Raw genomic sequence first — 14,871 nt, forward strand, 5'->3', positions numbered from 1 at the left:
AGTGGAGATGGGTCAACAAACAGTAAATAGTAGAGATGGGTCAACAAACAGCAAATAGTGGAGATGGGTCAACAAACAGTAAATAGTAGAGATGGGTCAACAAACAGCAAATAGTGGAGATGGGTCATCAAACAGTAAATAGTAGAGATGGGTCAACAAACAGCAAATAGTGGAGATGGGTCAACAAACAGTAAATAGTAGAGATGGGTCAACAAACAGCAAATAGTAGAGATGGGTCAACAAACAGCAAATAGTAGAGATGGGTCAACAAACAGTAAATAGTAGAGATGGGTCAACAAACAGCAAATAGTGGAGATGGGTCAACAAACAGCAAATAGTAGAGATGGGTCAACAAACAGCAAATAGTAGAGATGGGTCAACAAACAGTAAATAGTAGAGATGGGTCAACAAACAGCAAATAGTGGAGATGGGTCAACAAACAGCAAATAGTAGAGATGGGTCAACAAACAGCAAATAGTAGAGATGGGTCAACAAACAGTAAATAGTAGAGATGGGGTCAACAAACAGTAAATAGTAGAGATGGGTCAACAAACAGCAAATAGTGGAGATGGGTCAACAAACAGTAAATAGTAGAGATGGGGTCAACAAACAGTAAATAGTAGAGATGGGTCAACAAACAGCAAATAGTAGAGATGGGTCAACAAACAGCAAATAGTAGAGATGGGTCAACAAACAGCAAATAGTAGAGATGGGTCAACAAACAGCAAATAGTAGAGATGGGTCAACAACCAGCAAATAGTAGAGATGGGTCAACAACCAGCAAATAGTAGAGATGGGTCAACAAACAGCAAATAGTAGAGATGGGTCAACAAACAGCAAATAGTAGAGATGGGTCAACAAACAGCAAATAGTGGAGATGGGTCAACAAACAGTAAATAGTAGAGATGGGTCAACAAACAGCAAATAGTGGAGATGGGTCAACAAACAGTAAATAGTAGAGATGGGTCTACAAACAGCAAATAGTGGAGATGGGTCAACAAACAGCAAATAGTGGAGATGGGTCAACAAACAGTAAATAGTAGAGATGGGTCAACAAACAGCAAATAGTAGAGATGGGTCAACAAACAGCAAATAGTGGAGATGGGTCAACAAACAGCAAATAGTAGAGATGGGTCAACAAACAGCAAATAGTGGAGATGGGTCAACAAACAGTAAATAGTAGAGATGGGTCAACAAACAGCAAATAGTGGAGATGGGTCAACAAACAGTAAATAGTAGAGATGGGTCAACAAACAGCAAATAGTGGAGATGGGTCAACAAACAGTAAATAGTAGAGATGGGTCAACAAACAGCAAATAGTGGAGATGGGTCATCAAACAGTAAATAGTAGAGATGGGTCAACAAACAGCAAATAGTGGAGATGGGTCAACAAACAGTAAATAGTAGAGATGGGTCAACAAACAGCAAATAGTAGAGATGGGTCAACAAACAGCAAATAGTAGAGATGGGTCAACAAACAGTAAATAGTAGAGATGGGTCAACAAACAGCAAATAGTGGAGATGGGTCAACAAACAGCAAATAGTAGAGATGGGTCAACAAACAGCAAATAGTGGAGATGGGTCAACAAACAGCAAATAGTAGAGATGGGTCAACAAACAGCAAATAGTGGAGATGGGTCAACAAACAGTAAATAGTAGAGATGGGTCAACAAACAGCAAATAGTGGAGATGGGTCAACAAACAGTAAATAGTAGAGATGGGTCAACAAACAGCAAATAGTGGAGATGGGTCAACAAACAGTAAATAGTAGAGATGGGTCAACAAACAGCAAATAGTGGAGATGGGTCATCAAACAGTAAATAGTAGAGATGGGTCAACAAACAGCAAATAGTGGAGATGGGTCAACAAACAGTAAATAGTAGAGATGGATCAACAAACAGCAAATAGTAGAGATGGGTCAACAAACAGCAAATAGTGGAGATGGGTCAACAAACAGTAAATAGTAGAGATGGGGTCAACAAACAGTAAATAGTAGAGATGGGTCAACAAACAGCAAATAGTGGAGATGGGTCAACAAACAGTAAATAGTAGAGATGGGGTCAACAAACAGTAAATAGTAGAGATGGGTCAACAAACAGCAAATAGTAGAGATGGGTCAACAAACAGCAAATAGTAGAGATGGGTCAACAAACAGCAAATAGTAGAGATGGGTCAACAAACAGCAAATAGTAGAGATGGGTCAACAACCAGCAAATAGTAGAGATGGGTCAACAACCAGCAAATAGTAGAGATGGGTCAACAAACAGCAAATAGTAGAGATGGGTCAACAAACAGCAAATAGTAGAGATGGGTCAACAAACAGCAAATAGTGGAGATGGGTCAACAAACAGTAAATAGTAGAGATGGGTCAACAAACAGCAAATAGTGGAGATGGGTCAACAAACAGTAAATAGTAGAGATGGGTCTACAAACAGCAAATAGTGGAGATGGGTCAACAAACAGCAAATAGTGGAGATGGGTCAACAAACAGTAAATAGTAGAGATGGGTCAACAAACAGCAAATAGTAGAGATGGGTCAACAAACAGCAAATAGTGGAGATGGGTCAACAAACAGTAAATAGTAGAGATGGGTCAACAAACAGCAAATAGTGGAGATGGGTCAACAAACAGTAAATAGTAGAGATGGGTCTACAAACAGCAAATAGTGGAGATGGGTCAACAAACAGCAAATAGTGGAGATGGGTCAACAAACAGTAAATAGTAGAGATGGGTCAACAAACAGCAAATAGTAGAGATGGGTCAACAAACAGCAAATAGTAGAGATGGGTCAACAAACAGCAAATAGTGGAGATGGGTCAACAAACAGTAAATAGTAGAGATGGGTCAACAAACAGCAAATAGTGGAGATGGGTCAACAAACAGTAAATAGTAGAGATGGGTCAACAAACAGCAAATAGTAGAGATGGGTCAACAAACAGAAAATAGTAGAGATGGGTCAACAAACAGCAAATAGTGGAGATGGGTCAACAAACAGCAAATAGTAGAGATGGGTCAACAAACAGCAAATAGTGGAGATGGGTCAACAAACAGTAAATAGTAGAGATGGGTCAACAAACAGCAAATAGTGGAGATGGGTCAACAAACAGTAAATAGTAGAGATGGGTCAACAAACAGCAAATAGTGGAGATGGGTCAACAAACAGTAAATAGTAGAGATGGGTCAACAAACAGTAAATAGTAGAGATGGGTCATCAAACAGTAAATAGTAGAGATGGGTCAACAAACAGCAAATAGTGGAGATGGGTCAACAAACAGTAAATAGTAGAGATGGGTCAACAAACAGTAAATAGTAGAGATGGGTCAACAAACAGCAAATAGTGGAGATGGGTCAACAAACAGCAAATAGTAGAGATGGGTCAACAAACAGCAAATAGTAGAGATGGGTCAACAAACAGTAAATAGTAGAGATGGGTCAACAAACAGCAAATAGTGGAGATGGGTCAACAAACAGCAAATAGTAGAGATGGGTCAACAAACAGCAAATAGTAGAGATGGGTCAACAAACAGTAAATAGTAGAGATGGGGTCAACAAACAGTAAATAGTAGAGATGGGTCAACAAACAGCAAATAGTGGAGATGGGTCAACAAACAGTAAATAGTAGAGATGGGGTCAACAAACAGTAAATAGTAGAGATGGGTCAACAAACAGCAAATAGTGGAGATGGGTCAACAAACAGTAAATAGTAGAGATGGGGTCAACAAACAGTAAATAGTAGAGATGGGTCAACAAACAGCAAATAGTAGAGATGGGTCAACAAACAGCAAATAGTAGAGATGGGTCAACAAACAGCAAATAGTAGAGATGGGTCAACAAACAGCAAATAGTAGAGATGGGTCAACAACCAGCAAATAGTAGAGATGGGTCAACAACCAGCAAATAGTAGAGATGGGTCAACAAACAGCAAATAGTAGAGATGGGTCAACAAACAGCAAATAGTAGAGATGGGTCAACAAACAGCAAATAGTGGAGATGGGTCAACAAACAGTAAATAGTAGAGATGGGTCAACAAACAGCAAATAGTGGAGATGGGTCAACAAACAGTAAATAGTAGAGATGGGTCTACAAACAGCAAATAGTGGAGATGGGTCAACAAACAGCAAATAGTGGAGATGGGTCAACAAACAGTAAATAGTAGAGATGGGTCAACAAACAGCAAATAGTAGAGATGGGTCAACAAACAGCAAATAGTGGAGATGGGTCAACAAACAGTAAATAGTAGAGATGGGTCAACAAACAGCAAATAGTGGAGATGGGTCAACAAACAGTAAATAGTAGAGATGGGTCTACAAACAGCAAATAGTGGAGATGGGTCAACAAACAGCAAATAGTGGAGATGGGTCAACAAACAGTAAATAGTAGAGATGGGTCAACAAACAGCAAATAGTAGAGATGGGTCAACAAACAGCAAATAGTAGAGATGGGTCAACAAACAGCAAATAGTGGAGATGGGTCAACAAACAGTAAATAGTAGAGATGGGTCAACAAACAGCAAATAGTGGAGATGGGTCAACAAACAGTAAATAGTAGAGATGGGTCAACAAACAGCAAATAGTAGAGATGGGTCAACAAACAGAAAATAGTAGAGATGGGTCAACAAACAGCAAATAGTGGAGATGGGTCAACAAACAGCAAATAGTAGAGATGGGTCAACAAACAGCAAATAGTGGAGATGGGTCAACAAACAGTAAATAGTAGAGATGGGTCAACAAACAGCAAATAGTGGAGATGGGTCAACAAACAGTAAATAGTAGAGATGGGTCAACAAACAGCAAATAGTGGAGATGGGTCAACAAACAGTAAATAGTAGAGATGGGTCAACAAACAGCAAATAGTGGAGATGGGTCATCAAACAGTAAATAGTAGAGATGGGTCAACAAACAGCAAATAGTGGAGATGGGTCAACAAACAGTAAATAGTAGAGATGGGTCAACAAACAGCAAATAGTAGAGATGGGTCAACAAACAGCAAATAGTAGAGATGGGTCAACAAACAGTAAATAGTAGAGATGGGTCAACAAACAGCAAATAGTGGAGATGGGTCAACAAACAGCAAATAGTAGAGATGGGTCAACAAACAGCAAATAGTAGAGATGGGTCAACAAACAGTAAATAGTAGAGATGGGTCAACAAACAGCAAATAGTGGAGATGGGTCAACAAACAGCAAATAGTAGAGATGGGTCAACAAACAGCAAATAGTAGAGATGGGTCAACAAACAGTAAATAGTAGAGATGGGGTCAACAAACAGTAAATAGTAGAGATGGGTCAACAAACAGCAAATAGTGGAGATGGGTCAACAAACAGTAAATAGTAGAGATGGGGTCAACAAACAGTAAATAGTAGAGATGGGTCAACAAACAGCAAATAGTAGAGATGGGTCAACAAACAGCAAATAGTAGAGATGGGTCAACAAACAGCAAATAGTAGAGATGGGTCAACAAACAGCAAATAGTAGAGATGGGTCAACAACCAGCAAATAGTAGAGATGGGTCAACAACCAGCAAATAGTAGAGATGGGTCAACAAACAGTAAATAGTGGAGATGGGTTAACAAACAGTAAATAGTGGAGATGGGTCAACAAACAGCAAATAGTGGAGATTGGTCAACAAACAGCAAATAGTAGAGATGGGTCAACAACCAGTATATAGTGGAGATGGGTCAACAAACAGCAAATAGTGGAGATGGGTCAACAAACAGCAAATAGTGGAGATGGGTCAACAACCAGTATATAGTGGAGATGGGTCAACAAACAGCAAATAGTGGAGATGGGTCAACAAACAGTAAATAGTAGAGATGGGTCAACAAACAGTAAATAGTAGAGATGGGTCAACAAACAGCAAATAGTGGAGATGGGTCAACAAACAGCAAATAGTAGAGATGGGTCAACAAACAGTAAATAGTAGAGATGGGTCAACAAACAGTAAATAGTAGAGATGGGGTCAACAAACAGTAAATAGTAGAGATGGGTCAACAAACAGCAAATAGTGGAGATGGGTCAACAAACAGTAAATAGTAGAGATGGGGTCAACAAACAGTAAATAGTAGAGATGGGTCAACAAACAGCAAATAGTAGAGATGGGTCAACAAACAGCAAATAGTAGAGATGGGTCAACAAACAGCAAATAGTAGAGATGGGTCAACAAACAGCAAATAGTAGAGATGGGTCAACAACCAGCAAATAGTAGAGATGGGTCAACAAACAGCAAATAGTAGAGATGGGTCAACAACCAGCAAATAGTAGAGATGGGTCAACAAACAGTAAATAGTGGAGATGGGTTAACAAACAGTAAATAGTGGAGATGGGTCAACAAACAGCAAATAGTGGAGATTGGTCAACAAACAGCAAATAGTAGAGATGGGTCAACAACCAGTATATAGTGGAGATGGGTCAACAAACAGCAAATAGTGGAGATGGGTCAACAAACAGCAAATAGTGGAGATGGGTCAACAACCAGTATATAGTGGAGATGGGTCAACAAACAGCAAATAGTGGAGATGGGTCAACAAACAGCAAATAGTAGAGATGGGTCAACAAACAGCAAATAGTAGAGATGGGTCAACAAACAGTAAATAGTAGAGATGGGGTCAACAAACAGTAAATAGTAGAGATGGGTCAACAAACAGCAAATAGTGGAGATGGGTCAACAAACAGTAAATAGTAGAGATGGGGTCAACAAACAGTAAATAGTAGAGATGGGTCAACAAACAGCAAATAGTAGAGATGGGTCAACAAACAGCAAATAGTAGAGATGGGTCAACAAACAGCAAATAGTAGAGATGGGTCAACAAACAGCAAATAGTAGAGATGGGTCAACAACCAGCAAATAGTAGAGATGGGTCAACAACCAGCAAATAGTAGAGATGGGTCAACAAACAGTAAATAGTGGAGATGGGTTAACAAACAGTAAATAGTGGAGATGGGTCAACAAACAGCAAATAGTAGAGATGGGTCAACAAACAGCAAATAGTGGAGATGGGTCAACAAACAGTAAATAGTAGAGATGGGTCAACAAACAGCAAATAGTGGAGATGGGTCAACAAACAGTAAATAGTAGAGATGGGTCTACAAACAGCAAATAGTGGAGATGGGTCAACAAACAGCAAATAGTGGAGATGGGTCAACAAACAGTAAATAGTAGAGATGGGTCAACAAACAGCAAATAGTAGAGATGGGTCAACAAACAGCAAATAGTGGAGATGGGTCAACAAACAGTAAATAGTAGAGATGGGTCAACAAACAGCAAATAGTGGAGATGGGTCAACAAACAGTAAATAGTAGAGATGGGTCTACAAACAGCAAATAGTGGAGATGGGTCAACAAACAGCAAATAGTGGAGATGGGTCAACAAACAGTAAATAGTAGAGATGGGTCAACAAACAGCAAATAGTAGAGATGGGTCAACAAACAGCAAATAGTAGAGATGGGTCAACAAACAGCAAATAGTGGAGATGGGTCAACAAACAGTAAATAGTAGAGATGGGTCAACAAACAGCAAATAGTGGAGATGGGTCAACAAACAGTAAATAGTAGAGATGGGTCAACAAACAGCAAATAGTAGAGATGGGTCAACAAACAGAAAATAGTAGAGATGGGTCAACAAACAGCAAATAGTGGAGATGGGTCAACAAACAGCAAATAGTAGAGATGGGTCAACAAACAGCAAATAGTGGAGATGGGTCAACAAACAGTAAATAGTAGAGATGGGTCAACAAACAGCAAATAGTGGAGATGGGTCAACAAACAGTAAATAGTAGAGATGGGTCAACAAACAGCAAATAGTGGAGATGGGTCAACAAACAGTAAATAGTAGAGATGGGTCAACAAACAGCAAATAGTGGAGATGGGTCATCAAACAGTAAATAGTAGAGATGGGTCAACAAACAGCAAATAGTGGAGATGGGTCAACAAACAGTAAATAGTAGAGATGGGTCAACAAACAGCAAATAGTAGAGATGGGTCAACAAACAGCAAATAGTAGAGATGGGTCAACAAACAGTAAATAGTAGAGATGGGTCAACAAACAGCAAATAGTGGAGATGGGTCAACAAACAGCAAATAGTAGAGATGGGTCAACAAACAGCAAATAGTAGAGATGGGTCAACAAACAGTAAATAGTAGAGATGGGTCAACAAACAGCAAATAGTGGAGATGGGTCAACAAACAGCAAATAGTAGAGATGGGTCAACAAACAGCAAATAGTAGAGATGGGTCAACAAACAGTAAATAGTAGAGATGGGGTCAACAAACAGTAAATAGTAGAGATGGGTCAACAAACAGCAAATAGTGGAGATGGGTCAACAAACAGTAAATAGTAGAGATGGGGTCAACAAACAGTAAATAGTAGAGATGGGTCAACAAACAGCAAATAGTAGAGATGGGTCAACAAACAGCAAATAGTAGAGATGGGTCAACAAACAGCAAATAGTAGAGATGGGTCAACAAACAGCAAATAGTAGAGATGGGTCAACAACCAGCAAATAGTAGAGATGGGTCAACAACCAGCAAATAGTAGAGATGGGTCAACAAACAGTAAATAGTGGAGATGGGTTAACAAACAGTAAATAGTGGAGATGGGTCAACAAACAGCAAATAGTGGGAGATTGGTCAACAAACAGCAAATAGTAGAGATGGGTCAACAACCAGTATATAGTGGAGATGGGTCAACAAACAGCAAATAGTGGAGATGGGTCAACAAACAGCAAATAGTGGAGATGGGTCAACAACCAGTATATAGTGGAGATGGGTCAACAAACAGCAAATAGTGGAGATGGGTCAACAAACAGTAAATAGTAGAGATGGGTCAACAAACAGTAAATAGTAGAGATGGGTCAACAAACAGCAAATAGTGGAGATGGGTCAACAAACAGCAAATAGTAGAGATGGGTCAACAAACAGTAAATAGTAGAGATGGGTCAACAAACAGTAAATAGTAGAGATGGGGTCAACAAACAGTAAATAGTAGAGATGGGTCAACAAACAGCAAATAGTGGAGATGGGTCAACAAACAGTAAATAGTAGAGATGGGGTCAACAAACAGTAAATAGTAGAGATGGGTCAACAAACAGCAAATAGTAGAGATGGGTCAACAAACAGCAAATAGTAGAGATGGGTCAACAAACAGCAAATAGTAGAGATGGGTCAACAAACAGCAAATAGTAGAGATGGGTCAACAACCAGCAAATAGTAGAGATGGGTCAACAAACAGCAAATAGTAGAGATGGGTCAACAACCAGCAAATAGTAGAGATGGGTCAACAAACAGTAAATAGTGGAGATGGGTTAACAAACAGTAAATAGTGGAGATGGGTCAACAAACAGCAAATAGTGGAGATTGGTCAACAAACAGCAAATAGTAGAGATGGGTCAACAACCAGTATATAGTGGAGATGGGTCAACAAACAGCAAATAGTGGAGATGGGTCAACAAACAGCAAATAGTGGAGATGGGTCAACAACCAGTATATAGTGGAGATGGGTCAACAAACAGCAAATAGTGGAGATGGGTCAACAAACAGCAAATAGTAGAGATGGGTCAACAAACAGCAAATAGTAGAGATGGGTCAACAAACAGAAAATAGTAGAGATGGGTCAACAAACAGCAAATAGTGGAGATGGGTCAACAAACAGCAAATAGTAGAGATGGGTCAACAAACAGCAAATAGTGGAGATGGGTCAACAAACAGTAAATAGTAGAGATGGGTCAACAAACAGCAAATAGTGGAGATGGGTCAACAAACAGTAAATAGTAGAGATGGGTCAACAAACAGCAAATAGTGGAGATGGGTCAACAAACAGTAAATAGTAGAGATGGGTCAACAAACAGCAAATAGTGGAGATGGGTCATCAAACAGTAAATAGTAGAGATGGGTCAACAAACAGCAAATAGTGGAGATGGGTCAACAAACAGTAAATAGTAGAGATGGGTCAACAAACAGCAAATAGTAGAGATGGGTCAACAAACAGCAAATAGTAGAGATGGGTCAACAAACAGTAAATAGTAGAGATGGGTCAACAAACAGCAAATAGTGGAGATGGGTCAACAAACAGCAAATAGTAGAGATGGGTCAACAAACAGCAAATAGTAGAGATGGGTCAACAAACAGTAAATAGTAGAGATGGGTCAACAAACAGCAAATAGTGGAGATGGGTCAACAAACAGCAAATAGTAGAGATGGGTCAACAAACAGCAAATAGTAGAGATGGGTCAACAAACAGTAAATAGTAGAGATGGGGTCAACAAACAGTAAATAGTAGAGATGGGTCAACAAACAGCAAATAGTGGAGATGGGTCAACAAACAGTAAATAGTAGAGATGGGGTCAACAAACAGTAAATAGTAGAGATGGGTCAACAAACAGCAAATAGTAGAGATGGGTCAACAAACAGCAAATAGTAGAGATGGGTCAACAAACAGCAAATAGTAGAGATGGGTAAACAAACAGCAAATAGTAGAGATGGGTCAACAACCAGCAAATAGTAGAGATGGGTCAACAACCAGCAAATAGTAGAGATGGGTCAACAAACAGTAAATAGTGGAGATGGGTTAACAAACAGTAAATAGTGGAGATGGGTCAACAAACAGCAAATAGTGGAGATTGGTCAACAAACAGCAAATAGTAGAGATGGGTCAACAACCAGTATATAGTGGAGATGGGTCAACAAACAGCAAATAGTGGAGATGGGTCAACAAACAGCAAATAGTGGAGATGGGTCAACAACCAGTATATAGTGGAGATGGGTCAACAAACAGCAAATAGTGGAGATGGGTCAACAAACAGTAAATAGTAGAGATGGGTCAACAAACAGTAAATAGTAGAGATGGGTCAACAAACAGCAAATAGTGGAGATGGGTCAACAAACAGCAAATAGTAGAGATGGGTCAACAAACAGTAAATAGTAGAGATGGGTCAACAAACAGTAAATAGTAGAGATGGGGTCAACAAACAGTAAATAGTAGAGATGGGTCAACAAACAGCAAATAGTGGAGATGGGTCAACAAACAGTAAATAGTAGAGATGGGGTCAACAAACAGTAAATAGTAGAGATGGGTCAACAAACAGCAAATAGTAGAGATGGGTCAACAAACAGCAAATAGTAGAGATGGGTCAACAAACAGCAAATAGTAGAGATGGGTCAACAAACAGCAAATAGTAGAGATGGGTCAACAACCAGCAAATAGTAGAGATGGGTCAACAAACAGCAAATAGTAGAGATGGGTCAACAACCAGCAAATAGTAGAGATGGGTCAACAAACAGTAAATAGTGGAGATGGGTTAACAAACAGTAAATAGTGGAGATGGGTCAACAAACAGCAAATAGTGGAGATTGGTCAACAAACAGCAAATAGTAGAGATGGGTCAACAACCAGTATATAGTGGAGATGGGTCAACAAACAGCAAATAGTGGAGATGGGTCAACAAACAGCAAATAGTGGAGATGGGTCAACAACCAGTATATAGTGGAGATGGGTCAACAAACAGCAAATAGTGGAGATGGGTCAACAAACAGCAAATAGTAGAGATGGGTCAACAAACAGCAAATAGTAGAGATGGGTCAACAAACAGTAAATAGTAGAGATGGGGTCAACAAACAGTAAATAGTAGAGATGGGTCAACAAACAGCAAATAGTGGAGATGGGTCAACAAACAGTAAATAGTAGAGATGGGGTCAACAAACAGTAAATAGTAGAGATGGGTCAACAAACAGCAAATAGTAGAGATGGGTCAACAAACAGCAAATAGTAGAGATGGGTCAACAAACAGCAAATAGTAGAGATGGGTCAACAAACAGCAAATAGTAGAGATGGGTCAACAACCAGCAAATAGTAGAGATGGGTCAACAACCAGCAAATAGTAGAGATGGGTCAACAAACAGTAAATAGTGGAGATGGGTTAACAAACAGTAAATAGTGGAGATGGGTCAACAAACAGCAAATAGTGGAGATTGGTCAACAAACAGCAAATAGTAGAGATGGGTCAACAACCAGTATATAGTGGAGATGGGTCAACAAACAGCAAATAGTGGAGATGGGTCAACAAACAGCAAATAGTGGAGATGGGTCAACAACCAGTATATAGTGGAGATGGGTCAACAAACAGCAAATAGTGGAGATGGGTCAACAAACAGTAAATAGTAGAGATGGGTCAACAAACAGCAAATAGTAGAGATGGGTCAACAAACAGCAAATAGTAGAGATGGGTCAACAAACAGTAAATAGTAGAGATGGGTCAACAAACAGCAAATAGTAGAGATGGGTCAACAAACAGCAAATAGTAGAGATGGGTCAACAAACAGTAAATAGTAGAGATGGGTCAACAAACAGCAAATAGTGGAGATGGGTCAACAAACAGCAAATAGTAGAGATGGGTCAACAAACAGCAAATAGTAGAGATGGGTCAACAAACAGTAAATAGTAGAGATGGGGTCAACAAACAGTAAATAGTAGAGATGGGTCAACAAACAGCAAATAGTGGAGATGGGTCAACAAACAGTAAATAGTAGAGATGGGGTCAACAAACAGTAAATAGTAGAGATGGGTCAACAAACAGCAAATAGTAGAGATGGATCAACAAACAGCAAATAGTAGAGATGGGTCAACAAACAGCAAATAGTAGAGATGGGTCAACAAACAGCAAATAGTAGAGATGGGTCAACAACCAGCAAATAGTAGAGATGGGTCAACAAACAGCAAATAGTAGAGATGGGTCAACAACCAGCAAATAGTAGAGATGGGTCAACAAACAGTAAATAGTGGAGATGGGTTAACAAACAGTAAATAGTGGAGATGGGTCAACAAACAGCAAATAGTGGAGATTGGTCAACAAACAGCAAATAGTAGAGATGGGTCAACAACCAGTATATAGTGGAGATGGGTCAACAAACAGCAAATAGTGGAGATGGGTCAACAAACAGCAAATAGTGGAGATGGGTCAACAACCAGTATATAGTGGAGATGGGTCAACAAACAGCAAATAGTGGAGATGGGTCAACAAACAGCAAATAGTGGAGATGGGTCAACAAACAGCAAATAGTAGAGATGGGTCAACAAACAGCAAATAGTAGAGATGGGTCAACAAACAGCAAATAGTGGAGATTGGTCAACAAACAGTAAATAGTGGAGATGGGTCAACAAACAGCAAATAGCAAATAGTAGAGATGGGTCAACAAACAACAAATAGCAAATAGTAGAGATGGGTCAACAAACAGCAAATAGCAAATAGTAGAGATTGGTCAACAAACAGCAAATAGTGGAGATGGGTCAACAAACAGCATATAGTAGAGATGGGTCAACAAACAGCAAATAGTGGAGATGGGTCAACAAACAGTAAATAGTGGAGATGGGTCAACAAACAGCAAATAGTAGAGATGGGTCAACAAACAGCAAATAGTGGAGATGGGTCAACAAACAGCAAATAGTGGAGATGGGTCAACAAACAGCAAATAGTAGAGATGGGTCAACAAACAGCAAATAGTGGAGATGGGTCAACAAACAGCAAATAGTGGAGATGGGTCAACAACCAGTAAATAGTGGAGATGGGTCAACAAACAGCAAATAGTAGAGATGGGTCAACAAACAGCAAATAGTGGAGATGGGTCAACAAACAGCAAATAGTAGAGATGAGTCAACAAACAGTATATAGTAGAGATGGGTCAACAAACAGCAAATAGTAGAGATGGGTCAACAAACAGCAAATAGTAGAGATGGGTCAACAAACAGTAAATAGTAGAGATGGGTCAACAAACAGTAAATAGTGGAGATGGGTTAACACACAGCATATAGTGGAGATGGGTCAACAAACAGCAAATAGTAGAGATGGGTCTACAAACAGCAAATAGTGGAGATGGGTCAACAAACAGCAAATAGTGGAGATGGGTCAACAAACAGTAAATAGTAGAGATGGGTCAACAAACAGCAAATAGTAGAGATGGGTCAACAAACAGCAAATAGTAGAGATGGGTCAACAAACAGTAAATAGTGGAGATGGGTTAACACACAGCATATAGTGGAGATGGGTCAACAAACAGCAAATAGTAGAGATGGGTCAACAAACAGTAAATAGTAGAGATGGGTCAACAAACAGTAAATAGTAGAGATGGGGTCAACAAACATTAAATAATAGAGATGGGTCAACAAACAGCAAATGGTAGAGATGGGTCAACAAACATCTCTAACTCTATCTACCAACAAGGAACCAGCCAGCTCTAACTTTATCCACCCAACAAGAAACCAGCCAGCTCTAACTCTATCTACCAACAAGAAACCAGCCAGCTCTAACCCTTTCCACCAACAAGAAACCAGCCAGCTCTAATTTTATTTACCAACAAAAAACCAGCCAGCTCTAATTCTATCCACCAACAAGAAACCAGCCAGCTCTAACTCTATCTACCAACAAGAAACCAGCCAGCTCTAATTCTATCCACCAACAAGGAACCAGCCAGCTCTAACTTTATCCACCCAACAAGAAACCAGCCAGCTCTAACTCTATCTACCAACAAGAAACCAGCCAGCTCTAACTCTATCTACCAACAAGAAACCAGCCGGCTCTAACCCTATCCACCAACAAGAAACCAGCCAGCTCTAACTCTATCTACCAACAAGAAACCAGCCAGCTCTAATTCTATCTACCAACAAGTAACCAGCCAGCTCTAACTCTATCTACCAACAAGGAACCAGCCAGCTCTAACTCTATCTACCAACAAGAAACCAGCCAGCTCTAACCCTATCCACCCCACAAGAAACAAGCCAGCTCTAACTCTATCCACCAACAAGAAACCAGCCAGCTCTAACTCTATCTACCAACAAGGAAGCAGCCAGCTCTAATTCTATCCACCAACAAGAAACCAGCCAGCTCTA

The sequence above is a fragment of the Salvelinus alpinus genome, chromosome 6 (assembly GCF_045679555.1).
Source record: "Salvelinus alpinus chromosome 6, SLU_Salpinus.1, whole genome shotgun sequence".
Lineage (NCBI taxonomy): Eukaryota > Metazoa > Chordata > Actinopteri > Salmoniformes > Salmonidae > Salvelinus > Salvelinus alpinus.